Source organism: Toxotes jaculatrix, chromosome 21, assembly GCF_017976425.1.
Source record: "Toxotes jaculatrix isolate fToxJac2 chromosome 21, fToxJac2.pri, whole genome shotgun sequence".
Taxonomy (NCBI): domain Eukaryota; kingdom Metazoa; phylum Chordata; class Actinopteri; family Toxotidae; genus Toxotes; species Toxotes jaculatrix.
In genome coordinates this window covers 13,715,671-13,730,821 of record NC_054414.1, presented here as the reverse complement: position 1 = coordinate 13,730,821, position 15,151 = coordinate 13,715,671, and the positions used below count along the sequence as shown (strand labels likewise).

At 41.4% G+C, this 15,151-nt stretch overlaps 1 non-coding gene across 1 annotated transcript; it reads left to right on the top strand.

Annotated features, from left to right (window-relative positions):
• The first annotated feature begins 10,526 nt into the window (after positions 1–10,526).
• trnae-uuc lies at positions 10,527–10,598 on the top strand. Its single transcript has one exon. It is a non-coding gene; the product is annotated as a tRNA-Glu (tRNA).
• Positions 10,599–15,151: the final 4,553 nt, after the last annotated feature.

Here is a 15,151-nt window from a genome sequence, read left to right as displayed (position 1 = left end):
TTAACATGTTTTGTTTTTGGTTTTTTTGTAATTAATATAACAAATTAATTCTGATTCAATTCTGATGAATTCTGAAACTTAAGTGATAAAGAAAGGAGACATATAAGTTTAATCCATTTTTAGCAGATATACAGTGGGTACGGAAAGTATTCAGACCCCCTTCAATTTTTCACTCTTTGTTATATTGCAGCCATTTGCTAAAATCATTTAAGTTTATTTTTTCCCTCATTAATGTACATACAGCACCCCATATAGACAGAGAAACATGTAATTGTTGAATTTTTTGCAGATTTATTTAAAAAGAAAAACTGAAATAACACACGACCATAAGTATTCAGACCCTTTGCTCAGTATTTAGTAGAAGCACCCTTTTGAGCTAATACAGCCATGAGTCTTTTTGAGAATCATGCAACAAGTTTTTCACAGCTGGATTTGGGGATCCTCTGCCATTTCTCCTTGCAGATCCTCTCCAATTCTGTCAGGTTGGATGGTGAACGTTGGTGGACAGCCATTTTCAGGTCTCTTTTCAGGTATGTAAATCAACAGGGTAAGTAGTTTGCCAAATCAAGCTTTTAAATGATTGTGTACTGTGCCTCTGTGTGTGTGTGTGATCGGCAGTGTGAACAGTGAGCTAAAACTGCTTTCGTTTCCCTTTCTACACAATCTCCTTCCGCAATTCTTAGCAAAATTCTCTCTGCCTCACTTAGCCCTCTGCTCCCTAATGTATTAAAAATTGGGGTTAGTAAGTCCTGATGTACACTACAAAAGACATTGAATCAAAAATGTGTTTTTAAGGGGTTAAAATTATTGTGCCTTTAAAAAAATCTTTGAAGAAATTGAAGTCAAGACTTTGATATTAAAGAAAAAAACTTGTTTCTTAGCAATAGAAACATGATATCTGCAAAAAAATTTGCTGTGATCTGCAGTCCAGCCTCTAGATGGCATCAAATGAATTTCCAGAAGCTGGAAATATAGAGACAGAGTAGGTACACAGACTAAACAAACCTGCTGTTATACCTGCGTTGTTTGATGCACTAGCATGGAAGCGCTGATGGTGACTGATGACTTCCTGATGAGGATTTCCTTCCACAACATGCTTGCGCTGATTAATTGTTCAGTCAACTTACAACCTCCAACAGTGAAAATTGCCTGGCTGAATCAGATTTTCCATTTTCTAATTCTGCTGCCACTTAGATCTATGAAGGCCTCTAATTAAACCTCTAATACAGTGTTCAACATGGTCTGGGCTCTCTAAATCTGCCTCTCAGGAGTCAACAGATCCCCAAAGAGCTGGGTCTCTCTGAGTCTTTACATCCAGGGACACATGACTCAAGGATATACAAATGTATCAGTCTGTGCAAATATATGTAAAGAGCATTAGAAGTGATGCTCAAAAACACTTGAGGGGCTGCTGCTAACAATGTTTTTCAGCATGAGAGGCAGCTCTGTGATCTTCCCTTAAAGTGCCTCTTGAGCATCTCTGTGTACAAAACTATCATATACAGTGGCCTAATCGTGCAGTCATGAGCAGACACGTGCTCTCTCTCTCTCTCTCTCTCTCTCTCTTTCTCTCTCTCTCTCTCTCTCTCTCTCATTCACACACACACACACACACACAGCACTCCCTGTGGAGGAATTTAGTATCTCAGACTGTTCAGATCGAGGAAAACTGGGTCTCTCTCAGGACTGGTGATCCACAAATTTGGTCACTGTCCCTGTTAGATACTGTATCAGATTTATATGTAGACAAATGGTCTAAGGTTAATTATGTAAAATCTAGGAGGAAAAAATACCTTTTGCTCACTTATATGTAATGAAGCCTTCAGGGTGTGTGTCTAACAGCTAATGCCTTTTTCCAGTATCCATCAAATTTGGAGAATAATCGATGATAGTAGAAGCAAAATCCAAATTACTTTTTCAATTAATTGACTAATCATTTAGCCTGTTAAACCTAAAGATGGTGAAAATGCCCATCACAAATTCCCTGACCATGATGTCTTCAGTTCACGATCTAAAAGTACGAAATTTACAATGAAATAAAACAGAATCCTCACATCTGAGAAGCTGGAACAAGGGATAATTTCGAATTTTTGCTTGATAAATGACTTGATTAATCAGTGATCATAATAATTGTTTCTGTTAATTTACTTTTTCAGCACTACACTGCAGTATAAATATAAGATTAGAAACCCCTCAGAGCTGAGAGAAGTGTTCCTCTCTTCTTTCCTCGTCTGATTGGCGTGGGCGTCCTTTTAAATACTTGCACGCAACCCAGTGTTTACTCATCATACCGTTTTACATGCAAAACGTATTTGTGGATCAATGTGACCACCATCTTTGTGTAATTAACATGAGTAATTACTGTGCTTAATTTACAGAGCCACCCAAGGTTCATAATGGGGCTGCAAAACATTGACCCATGACAACTGATTGATCCCTCCCTCTTTTAAAACCATGCCCCTGCTAATGACTTAGTAATGAGTAGATAGTGTGTAGCTAGGGTGGCTAATACAGCTTTCTCTCCATATACAGATTGGCTGATCCCACTTTGTCCCCCACCCTTCCTCCTCCTCCTCCTCCTCTTACCATGTTTTCTGCAATGGTGTCAGCTCCTTGCTTAGAGGCCCCTCTCCCTCTTGCTCCATGTGTGTGTGTCTGCACGCATGTTGTGCGCACTGCTTGGTAATCAGCCACACAGACTCGCCTTTGGTGGCTGGAGACTGATTCAATATTCCACTGGGTAATTTATGCAGAACTAATTCTCTACAGGAATGGAAGGGCTTGGAGGAAGGCAGAAAGAGAGAGGCAGAGAAATGTGGAGAGGAAGAAATCTGTGGTGAAATAATTATCCCCGGTGTCACTGTAGCTACATTCTGTGAAGTTGATGTCAATAAAATATTGAGCTACACAATCCATTTCAATTTCACCTCAAAAAGATGCTGCAGAGGGTCGGGAGGGTGCAGGAATAAGGAGGGCTGTGCATGTGGAAAAAGCATGCACGTCAACACGCATCCAAAGAGACACAAACACACACATTTCCATTAAACACATAGCGAGGTGGTGGCTGCCGACGTGTGCTGCTTACAGACTGGCAGGGAAGCACATCATTGCCTGTAGTCGTTTAACTTGTCAAAACAGCAGGGCTCTGTGTCTCAATTACGAGAAATAAAGTGAAAGAGGATGAGATGAAAAATCAAATGAGTGGAGCTTCCCAGGAGAGCCATTGGGAGCACAGTATAGATTATGGTCATTTGTGATGGAAGGGTTTGTAATAAGAGCCCTGTGTCAGAGTCCATTTACGTATATATGTATGTATGATCAGAGGACGGGGATGGAGATAGGCTTCATTGTATTGTTCCCACAACTCATATTGATCAGCACAGTGTACACGCAGTTGTATACCATTGGATTTGCAAGACAGTAATATTTGATCCGTGAGATCTGGTTGGTCATCAATCAGCACATCCTGTTTGTGGTGTTATTAATCAAGTTGTTTTAATGGATGAAAGTGTACAATTTAACCGGTCTTGGACTAACATTCGGTGCTCGAACAGAACATAGAGACCCTTAACTTAAATTTTATACATGGAAGTTTGTCACGAGGAGTTCCTTCTTAACCCATGAAAACAAATGCATAATAGATTCTAGAGGATCTTTGTAAAACCTGAGATAACAGCTCTGATGATGTTATCTGGCTCATTTTGGCCTGGAGGCACAGAATTTGGAAGAAATGGAGGGAGAATCTTATGAAACCTGCTATTGAATTGCATTATGGATTGTAGGGTCCAGTGTTTTTAGATTCAAAAAGTTTGTTGACATTTGAGGTTGACATTTTTGTTTTTTAGTGAAATATCTTGGCAGCTATTGGACAGATTGCCAGTGAACTGGGTATAAACATTCACCCTTAGTCTTGTTTCTAATGATGTCAGCAGTTAATTAATTATCCAAACTGTCATTACTTTTCTAGTACCGGATTAATCGTCTGTTTCAGTACCACACATATTAATGCAGAAGGTGTTGGTTTACAACCACCCAGACCACAAGTGACACCTGAGACAAGAGGCTCAAGAGCAAATGTAAACAGTGGAGAAAAGTTAGAGCAGTTCCTCTTTCCCCTTGACAATGAGAAGAAGGGTGGCAATAATGTTGTTGTTGTTGTTGTTGTTATTATTATTATTAAATTTTGGGTCTGCCTATAGAACTTTAATCAAAGTCCTGAAGCTGTGTCCAGAAAAATATGTCACATGTGGCAGCAAAAGATAAATATAGGTAAATATTGTTGCAGTTATTGAGTAAAAGTAAGTGAAATATGAAATCTGGTATTATCATGAAGTACATGACACACACACACACACACACACACACACACACACACACACACACACACACACACACACACACACACATATATATATATATATATATATATATATGAGTTGCAAATGTGCATCACCGGGCATTCATAAAGGTATAAAAACGAGGCAGAAATATCAGTAAAGGCCAGGAGTCCACACACCGAAGAATAATGTTTTGGTTTTTCTCTGTCTCTGTCTCTCCGTGGACACCCCTGCGCTCTCCTCCCAGACATCTCATTATTTTGCATCTTCGTCACTCTTATTAAAGCCATATATCTTAACCTGAGGCCAGTGCCCATCGATGTGGTGGAATACATACATGTCAAAACATTATCTACGTGTGTGAAACTGCGCTCTGTCCTGCACTCAGGAGAGCCATGTGCAAAATGAATAATTTATCCAAATGAATTATAATACCAGCATCTCTCCACCAAGGCTTTTGTCTCAGTGAGATTCCTGCTCACATTTCAGTTCATACAGTTGGCCTTGCATAAACCAGATACCTCTCAGGACAGATTTGCATAGAAACACCTTGCAATGTGGTGAAAAGGGAGCAATTAGGATTCATGACGGCACCTCCCCTCCGGATGCTCTGCTGCCATGTGAGACGGCAGCAGCTGATTGAAATGGAGGAGCATGGCCTTGTTCATGCGCCTCTGTCTTCCTTCTATCTCTGTCCTCCTGGAGGGGAAGCAGGGCTGACTCCAGCCCCCAGGTCTGGTCTGGTCTTCCTCCTGCTCTCTCCCTCTATCAACCTTTTCATTGTCATCCACCTCCAAAGCACAGATTAGCAGTAGTTCAGGGCTGGTTAGAACTTTGGTAAGGAGCCTGAGGGAAGGAACCTCTAAAGGAGTGGGTTAACAACATCATCAAACACGGTGTGATTAGTAGTTAACGGATGCAGCAGGTCACATTGTGCAGTTGTTTGAAACAGGTGATGGTGTCCTTGCTGTTGGTGTCTAGCTGCTCAGAGTGTGTGGGAGGTGTTTGACACAAACAAGGCTTCCAGCTTGCAGAACCAGGAACAGATGGTGCTGGAAAATGAGGCACCTCTCAGAAGCATTGAAACCCCCTCCAACGACCCTCCCCACACATCTCTCTCTCCTCCGCACACACTCTGTTTTTCCCTCCTGCTCTCTCTTTCCTCCAGAAATGAACATTGTTTTTTGCCAATATTATTTAAGAGCACTTGATATTGCTCATGCAAGTGGCATGTGTTCTTTTGAGTCATAATCAGACTACTAAAAAAAGGAGCAAAGCTGCTGAGGGATGAGAATGTCTGACATCTTTTCTTCATAGTGGGAACACAGGGTACTTTGGGTCATCTGCTGGTATGAGTTTTTGTTCACCTGGATGGAGCCAGCAGATGGCAGGGTTGGGTCTGAGCCTCTCCAGGGAGAGAGAGAGCAGACAGCCAAGGAAAAAGATACATTTCTTGAAGCACTCACTAGCTGTGCTGCTTTATTCCACCACAGATAAATGGCAGAATAATGTAATGCCATGTATGTGGCATGGCAGAATGCAGCTTTTAGGGTAATTTGTCCAGTTCTTGGTTATGCTGAAGGTTTTTGGAGTCATGGCAAAGGAGTAAACCTATTCATAGCTGGGTTGTTCGGTATTTCCTGGGCATAATCATCCTCAAATTTCAGCAGTAACAAGTGATAAGAGGTGGACACTCTGTGAGGATCCATGAGTCTGTGCCATAGGTTACTTGATAAGGATGATAAGGGAGTGGCCAAAATAATATTACTGTAAAATGAGATAAACATCACAATTGACCATTTGCTAAGCTGCGCACCCCTTAGCTACTGTTGCTTCATCTGTCAAGCGTTCAGTGATGATCACAGTAATATTTTAAACCTTGGGTCCTTGTTTTAACACAGAATAACATTTCCAGCTGATTTGTTTTAAAACAAGAAGTCTGTATAATGGTCTTAAAAATGCACATGGGGGCTTTATTCATTACATAAAAGACTGAGGCTGAAGCGGCATGTCCCAGGCAAAAAGGTCAGCCTCACCATCATGATTCATGTTGAAGACAGGAAAATTAAGGAGCACCACTGTTCTTACATTGTTTGCATAGAGCTGTATTATAAATAAAAAGCACACAAATTGAATGAAATGTTATAGTTGATAAATTTGATAGTATGAAGTCTTACTTTGAAAAAACGTGCATGGATTAGCAACACAGTGGTTGGATTTATGCTTTATTGATTGGACTGCTCATGGGTGGAGTTTAGTGAGATAGCCATAATCTGTGCTATAAACGATGATTCATAAAATTTAGTATGGCTGACTAAATAATGTCTGCAGTGAACTAAAGCTGCATCCTAATTGTGACATTGAAACCCCTACTTTTATCATTTGTAAGTTATTATATTATCTTTCTCTTGATTGTAGAAACATCAGACAATCTTCATGAAAATTTGTTGAGGTGTGTTTTGTTGTCAGCCCTTCATTCACAACATTCCCAGGTCAGATCCATAAAAGGGCTGTCACAGCCTGTAATGTGTCCTCACACAGTATCTTTTCTGTTACTACCTCTAGGTAAAAATGGAAGGAGTGGGGGGCTGAGTGACAGTCACTTAGTGTGGTGATTTTGCATTTATATTATTCAAAGAAACTGTAGTAGTAGATTAGGGAGTCACAGATGCTTATTGTATAACTGGCTGAATAATGAGTGCAGTAACCGAAGAATTATTGCATGTTTCATTTGCACCAGTGGTCATGAAACACCTTAATGTGTTTATGAGAATCAAATTTTACAGTTTTAAAATGTCCTTTCACAAATCCTGGGGCTGCTTTATGCAAAGATTTCAAAGATTTATTGAACATGTTATTTTGGTTCAGCAAAAATGTGAGATGAATATGGCTCTCTTTACGGCCTGCATTGTGGTTGACTTCACTCAGCAGACTATGGCTTGCGTTTCATTCCAGTCGTGTTTGCTCCCCTCCTGAGCTCCTGTCTCCTGCAGCAATCTGTCTGAAAAATGCATACATAACATCCTGTGAAAATAGCTTTCTGCGGGGAATCCACTAAAAAGCGGCGCTGCATCAAATGTTCCTGTCATTCTCCGCTAGGCCGAGTTGATGGCAAAACATTTGCATACTGCACAATCGGAGTGATAAGAGCTGTGTGAAAGCGTGTGTTTGTTCAGTGCATCTGTGTGTATTAATGCACACCTTTCCATCTCTCCCATCATTTTTTTTTTGTTTTTGGTTTTCTTCTGTAAATTACAAAAAAATCATATTTTTCGTCTTTGCCTTGCTGTTAAGAGCTGAACCAGTGAACTAGTTCCCAAGAAATAGTCTTTATCCGAGTAACCATGATTGCGTGAACTGACCCTTTAAAGAAGCACATTTAACACATCAGTGGGAAGGTCCTCCTGAGTTCAACATATGTTATTGGCACTAACTGGTCTTAGTGAGACCACCAGCTCATGCTCTTGACAACATCAAGCCTTCACATCTTAGGCTTAATTTAGCAGAAGCTTGATAATACACGCTCTAATTAAATCATTTTCTCTAATTCCACCAATGAAAAAAACAACAACCCAACTCCTGATTTTGTATGCCATTGGCCAAAAAGACAATTAAGGCAGAGAGGAGGGTTATTTCATTACAGACTCCTCTCCCCGGTGGAACAGGAGTGTGGTAGATTCGATTCTCTGGCTGTGATTACCCAGCCCTTGGCTATGAGATAGATGACTATGAATCAATTGTGTTCAAGGGGACTCTCACTGGGGTGCTGTAGTAGTTAAAGACGAGAGGGAGTCTACTGAAAAAGCAGCTGGCCTTGGTTAAACAGACCATCAGGTAGTCTCATTGACTACATGCAGCACCTTAAATATTCATACATACTTAAGGGAGGAATGAAACCAGCCACGGTTCTCAAACAAACGCCCCTTTGCCTTAGTATCTGCCACGGTTAAATGAGCAGTCGTCATGACTGGATGGGAAATGTTTAGTCTTGCTCTGTGTCATCCAATCAGGATTTAATATGTGCCCAAGACAATCCTAATCACGCCAGGCTGCTCCTCATTAAGGGTTTACGCAATGCCTGTGAGAGAACTCCCGGCCGTGTCTGTGCCACATTAAAGACCAGAGAACAACATATAACATCACAGTTCTACAAGTGAATGTGCAAAGTCTGCTCCAGGGTACAAAGTATGTCTGCTGCTGTGTGGCAGTGGAGTTTAAAGTTTTGTGGTGCATCATGTAAAATATCATGTAATGGAAAGTCATAATTGGATGCACTTTTTTCAACACGGTCTTATTCAGAAGCTTAAAAGATACTTTTATAAGCAAGTAGAATTTTTCAGCTTCCCTCCGCAGTACCACTCTACAGCTACCTCTTTACTCATCTATACTCTTGACAAATTCATACTCTCTCCTGCACAGCTGGTCTCAGCCTTGATTTTTTTGTGTGTGTGTGTTTGTTTCTGCAGTCTTGGAATGGATCACTCGCCTGAAGGAGACCTGGATCCCGTCAACCCAACCATCACAACCCCACCTCCCCGAGTGAAGTTCTTTTCTCTGACACATTCAATACCACCCAACACTATTGACCTGACATATTGATGTGAAGGGGCCTGGCTGCTAAGAGGTATCTGGCCGCAACATATTGAGCAAAGCAGTTAGATAGAGGAAAGGACTAGCATTGCAGTCCAGGAGAGACACTGTACAACAGAAAAACAGTGTGATAGATTCATTTCAGACTAAGACAATGTAAAATATAACACTTGCAGAGGATCATTCATTCTGTCAGTATGTGAGTATTAACAACAGGTGGCGCTAGTTCACCAGTCATCATGTTCGAATGAGCTCTTAAAGCTGACACACTGAGAGGCAGTGGTGTGTTATGATGAGACAGAGTGAATGAAAACATGGGCATCTACACTGGGTGTAGTGAGAAATGACAATGATATTTCTCCCCTGTGCTGGTGTACAGAGGCTGACACTCAAATGAGCCTTACCACCCCCAACACACACACACATATGAATACACACATTACCACCAATCCCATCATGCTCTCTCCCTCCCCCATCCCCTTGAGGAATAATAGGGGATTATGTCAAAGCAATTCAATTGTATGAGTGGAAGTAATGAAGTCTTCCTTTTATCTATTCATTTGCGTATTAAAGTATTTATTTGTGCCTGTTATCTGCAGATATTAATCAGAAATGTGAGGATATGAGGATAAAACACTTTTGATGACAAACAAATTGGCAAGAATTTCAGATCAAGAGACTTTTTCCCAAAGAAAGGTTTTTGATTGATGTAGCTGTTGCTACTTCTCTCACACTTTTATTAAAAATGCTGTCTTGGAGGTGGAGATACACTTACAGTAAAGTGTGTCAATTGTACACACACATTGCTCACATGTTTGCCTGTCTGACAATAAAACAGCCACTCCTTGTTTGGAGTTGGCCCTTTCCTATTTAGGTCAGTGGTCTTCAGTCCATTTCATGTTCTGTTGCCTCTACAGCGCCTAAATTGCCCAGCAGGCAGGTGCCATTAGAGCGGTTTGTTTGCAAGGTAAGCAGCTATGAGAAGTGACAGCAGTAGAATTACTAATGCACTTTGGCTGTCATTTCTCTCTGAAAGCCCCTGCAGGGAGGGCCTGATTAAATTGATATTCAACCTCCTGCATGTTGTGGGCCCAGGCTTCATTAGCATAGGGTTTAGATGACACAGAGAGAGGGCTGGCATTAGTGTTGTAGGAAGCTGTTAGACACTGTGCTGTAACTAATTTTCCAATTATAATGGGTGCCTACAATGTAGCGTATTAATGATTCAAATCACATTGTTAACAGAGCATGTGTGTTTGAAAATCAAGAGAGAATGTGCAAGAAAAGAGGATGCGTTTCACACAGTGGTGGCTCACAAGAGGAAGAGTCAGTACAAATTAAAAGGGATCAAAACTAAAGTAAACCCTGAGCTGCAAGTGTCATGTGATAAACAGACAAAAATAGCATCCTGTCAGTGTTGACTACATCATTATTCTGAATGGGTAAGACAAGCTGCAGAGGTTGGAGTTAAGATCCGATCACACCAAGGCAATGGTTTAGTGAAATTCTGTGCTTCAACAAGGCATTGGGTGAAATGTGGTGTACATTTCACTCATATGGTTTGTGAGCTACTGTAGCAAGAGAGATAAGAGTCCAGTATCCCATATGGTCTAGCGGTTAGGATTCCTGGTTTTCACCCAGGCGGCCCGGGTTCGACTCCCGGTATGGGAACGTTCTCTTTGTGAATTTCTCCAAGAGGATGAATGAAGTATCTATCTCAGAACTGACATGCTAGCAAACCCAGAATAGAAATGCTAGGGTGAGCCACTTAAGGAAGTTGTCAGCTTAAAAACTCTTTTCTCTGTACTTTAAATTATTCCAATCAATAAAATGTTTATTTAAAATGGGGGAAAAGGGTTCACACAGTTTATTCAAGAGGCACATTTGTACCATTGACTTCAGTCTTTAAAAAAAAGTCTGCCAGTCTGTTTTCTATTTTGGACCCACCGACTCTCCATTCCCTCAGAGGTCAGGAATGTCAAGTCAGTTTGCTATTGGTCAAATTCACATGTCATAGTTCACCAAAGTTGAACTCTAGGTAAAAAAAACTGGGTTTATTTACTTCACCCCCCACAGTCCTCTGATTGTGGCAACTCTATGGAAATAACTGATTTTGTTCCAAAATTTCACCATTTTAATACAGGTATGTAACAAGGTACCATCGCACAATATTACTGTGATACACAAATATGACTATTGTATTGTGGAGCTGAAAATTGGATTGCAATAATATTTAAATTTGATCAGGTTTGACAGAAGGTGGCAGCTTTTGCTTTATTTGCGTAAAATTAAATGTGTTTAATGCTTATACAAAAGTAAATTTAATTGTCATTAAAGAGATTTAAATTGACTTGACATTGTATTGAAAACACTTGCCTTGTACAGTGTAGCAGTGCAGTAATGCAGTAGGAAACCCATTGCTCACTGACCTCTCTTTAACCTGCGTGGATGTTTCACCAGCCACACACTGGGACAAGCTGTCTATCAAGTGTGCACTCAAAGAGGACAAATGCAGTCTGACCCATGCTGCTTTCATGGGTGGACAAAGTTCATATAAGACTGATGTTGTTTACAGAAGATTTAGTGTGCTGTTTATCCTCTTTCCCGGCAGCACGGATGTACAGATTAGAGGATTCATCAAGAAACAGACAAAAAAAAAGGTACAAATTTAGGGTGTTAATTTGCACCATGAGCTAATATTTTATGTCAGTGGGCTCATGTCATGTTTGCTTTGTTGATGTATGTTATGTTGTGTGACATGTAAATAATCTTCTTGACAGCATCCACCTTTCCAGTAAAATCCTAAAAAGAGAGCTCCCTCCAGCATTAGCTGTATGTTAATAACACAAAACTGTGGTGAAAGCTGTGGTTAGCACTGAGCAAATATTTAAAGTCGCTGCTAAAGACATCATCACTACTGCAAATAAATGAATTGAATTCTGCTTATAGCCTCCCCCTACCTCTTACCTAAATTTATATTTGATCCCTGGGGAACACCTAGTGCTTTGCAATCTGTGTTGGCTTCCTGGTGGCGTTTCCCCATTGCTGTGAGAAGCAAGCACTGACTTTGAAGTCTGTGAAGCTGATGATAAATATGCTAATGTGTCTGGAGGTGACTCGATGTAGCAGATAGCACTGTGAGGGGAAAGTGCCACCCATCGTTTAATATATGGAGAGAAGGAGGTAGAGGCAGGGATGGAGGAGGAAGCATCACGTTACTGATAAGGGGCTACAAGGATAAACAATGGGAGTAAAAGAGGTCTTAAATTGTTTTGTCTGATTCAGAGCATTGATCTGTGGATATGTAACTGTCTGCAAAACAGTCGTGTGTTTTAAAATGCTAGGACAATTTGGTCATACATGTTAATGAAGCCCTCATCATTAACTGGTGATCCTTGAAGGGTCCCAACCTCCAAGTTGGGAACCAGTTTTTTAAATCAATCTCTTAAACTATTGTGTGCAAACAAACAAAATATTTAGTTTTATCATCACTAAAGTCAAATCACACAGGTTTTGCCTGTGTGCTCTCATCTATACCATTTACAAGGAACGGGCTCCTCACTCGGGGTGAACGTCCCGTTCGCTCGTGGGTCTCCCAGGGCCACGACCCCCCCGGCCTCAGCCCTCTGCTGGTTTTTGCAAAAAAAATTTTTTTTCAAACACATTGTTTATGTTTAGGTTTTTTTCAGCTGTCCCTTGTAGTGGACATCGGGTCATTCTTGGTACATAATGTAATGATGTAATGTTATGATACTGAAATCATTTTTGCATGGATTTTCTTTAAAAATTATGTTCATTTCATGAACATTAAAGTATATAAAAACAGTTACATGAACAATATATATTTGAATACTTGTTACTTACTTGTTACACTTTTGTTAATGGAATTCTGCAATTCCTACATTTAACCCTAACCCTAACCCTACATTTGCCCTCTGAGCATTCTTTTTTTTTTTTGCTTTTCTGTACGCTCCTACCACTGTTTACTTCTCTGAGGGAGACCTTCTACTTGGCAAATATGTGAAAACTGTCTCCTTATGTCTTTAGTGCAGAGCGCGCCAAGCTGATACCCTCAAGGCGACAGCAGTAAATCTGTTGCAGGTGTCGAAGGCAACATCAGGGTTGTCAGAAAGCATCTCGCCACACGACTCTGATCTTTGAGCAGCTCAGACATATTTAGGATACAGAACAACAGGTAAACACTCAATTCTCTCCACATTTCTGTATAAATTCTTTGCTGAAGATAAAAAGTTGAAGTTTTTGGTGTAAAATCTGCTTCCTTTCATCCATTCTGCTGGGGGATCTCATCCCTTATCACCTTGTGTTTCTCAAGGCGGTCTTTGATATTAATACCTCAAGAGTAGCTTTCCACTTCAAGTGTGTGCGGACAAGCTGTAGGTGTCACTGTCGACGTGGCTTTGAGCTCCACCAGCCGTGGCTGTTGGAGTCCAGAGCGCCACCCAGCCCCCTTTGTAGGAGACGTCGTAAGTCAGATGTTCAGAATGCATGGGGCATTGTCTGCCTGGATGTTCGATGGGCTGGCAGCAAAAGGTGACATCTGGTGACTAATGTGCTCAGATGTGAGTGCTGCTCCCTCAGTTCTCTGTGCAGCAGCTGCTCCGCAAAGGCATAAATGAGACAGGGGGAGCGAGAGAGAGACAGCCAGGGAAAGATAGGGGGAAGAGGGGGTGGTCGCCGGGCCAAGGTGGGGGGTAGGGCTCCGGGTTTGAGGAGTGTGTTTGAATGTGAGATGGTTCACCACGCCAGCCGTCTGACTCTGAAAGGGGTGTGTTCTGAGGGGGGGGGGGTTGGGTATATCATGGGAAAATCAATGACTTTCTGTCTGATTTTTGAGGAGGTGAAACACGGCGGCCTCCCCCACGCTCCATGCTGCCTCTCCACGTCCGCCGCTCCACAAAGAGACCACACAGATCAACCAGAGCTTGTTTTGATCTGCTTTGTGTTTCCTGTAGCCAAGTGCCTTCCAGTCACTGTGTCAGCGGCCAGTTGAGTCACAGCAACTCCTTGAAAACTGACTGTATATGTATGAGTCATAAGCCATTTTCTACTTACCTCTGGTGGTATCTAGGCATATGGATAGTTTTATGTGTGCAGGTTTTTGAGATTCCCACTTGTCCGATTTCTAACCCAAGGTCAATGGGATTTACTTTGCTCTGTTTAAATTAATAGTTGCAGAGTTACATTAACATGTAATATCAAAACTGCAGTATCTTCATGGCCAGACACTAAGGCTGAGCAATAAAATAAAAAGCATGTTTTCTGCACTTTGGATGAACCACCTCCTATAAATGGAAGTTCTCCTACTCTGAAAAAAGTCAGAGAAATTCTTCAAAAGGCTATCACATCACAGATAAAAAAGAACAGCCTAGTAACAAGACATGACTACATCCATCACACTGCAGAGATTTCCCATGAGCCAGTTGGATTTGGGGTAAAAATCAACTGCTATAATGGCTTCATCCTTCTCCTGTCACTGAAATATCCATGTTTGTTGAGCTGCATGTCACTTCTCAGAACATGTGGAGTGTTTGGATGACAGACAGCTGTATGAGACCCCTTTTCCTTTATGCTTCTGTGTGTGTGTGTGTATGTGTGTGTCCTCAACCCCAGCCATGTTACCCTAGAGGTCACTTCAGTGTAGAGGTCCTCATGACCTCTGAGCTCCCTTGCTGCTCTAAACGAGGAAAGGGCCCCACTAGCTCTGATCTGGCAATGAGCAGGGTTAAAACATCGAATGGCAAACAAGATATGACAGTGAGGGAAAACAACACCCCAGAAAACATGACAAAAATTACAGCTGGGGTTTGATCTTGAGACACGATCAGTTAATCATCTCTAAAGGGCTGATAGCGCAGCACACGTCTGCGTCGTTTATGTGCCATAATCTTGCCAAAATTATTTGTATCCTTTCTTTCTAGGGAGGGGATCACACAAAACTGGTTGTGGATCAACACCCTTAAACATGTGGTCATTTGTGGCATTCATATGGACATGCTGCTTCTTAGAAGACACTTGAGCCCCACTTGAAAGGCGTCATGGGCTGCTTTCGATTAGGGAGGCTGTGGGCTGCTTTAGATTTGATGAACAAGAAGTGCATATGCATTCCACAAAGAATGTTAATGAAACACATTCCTCCCAGTTTCTCATGGAAACCAGCTTGGATTTAGGGATAAGGAGGTGGAGAGAAATGGGGTCCCCCTTAT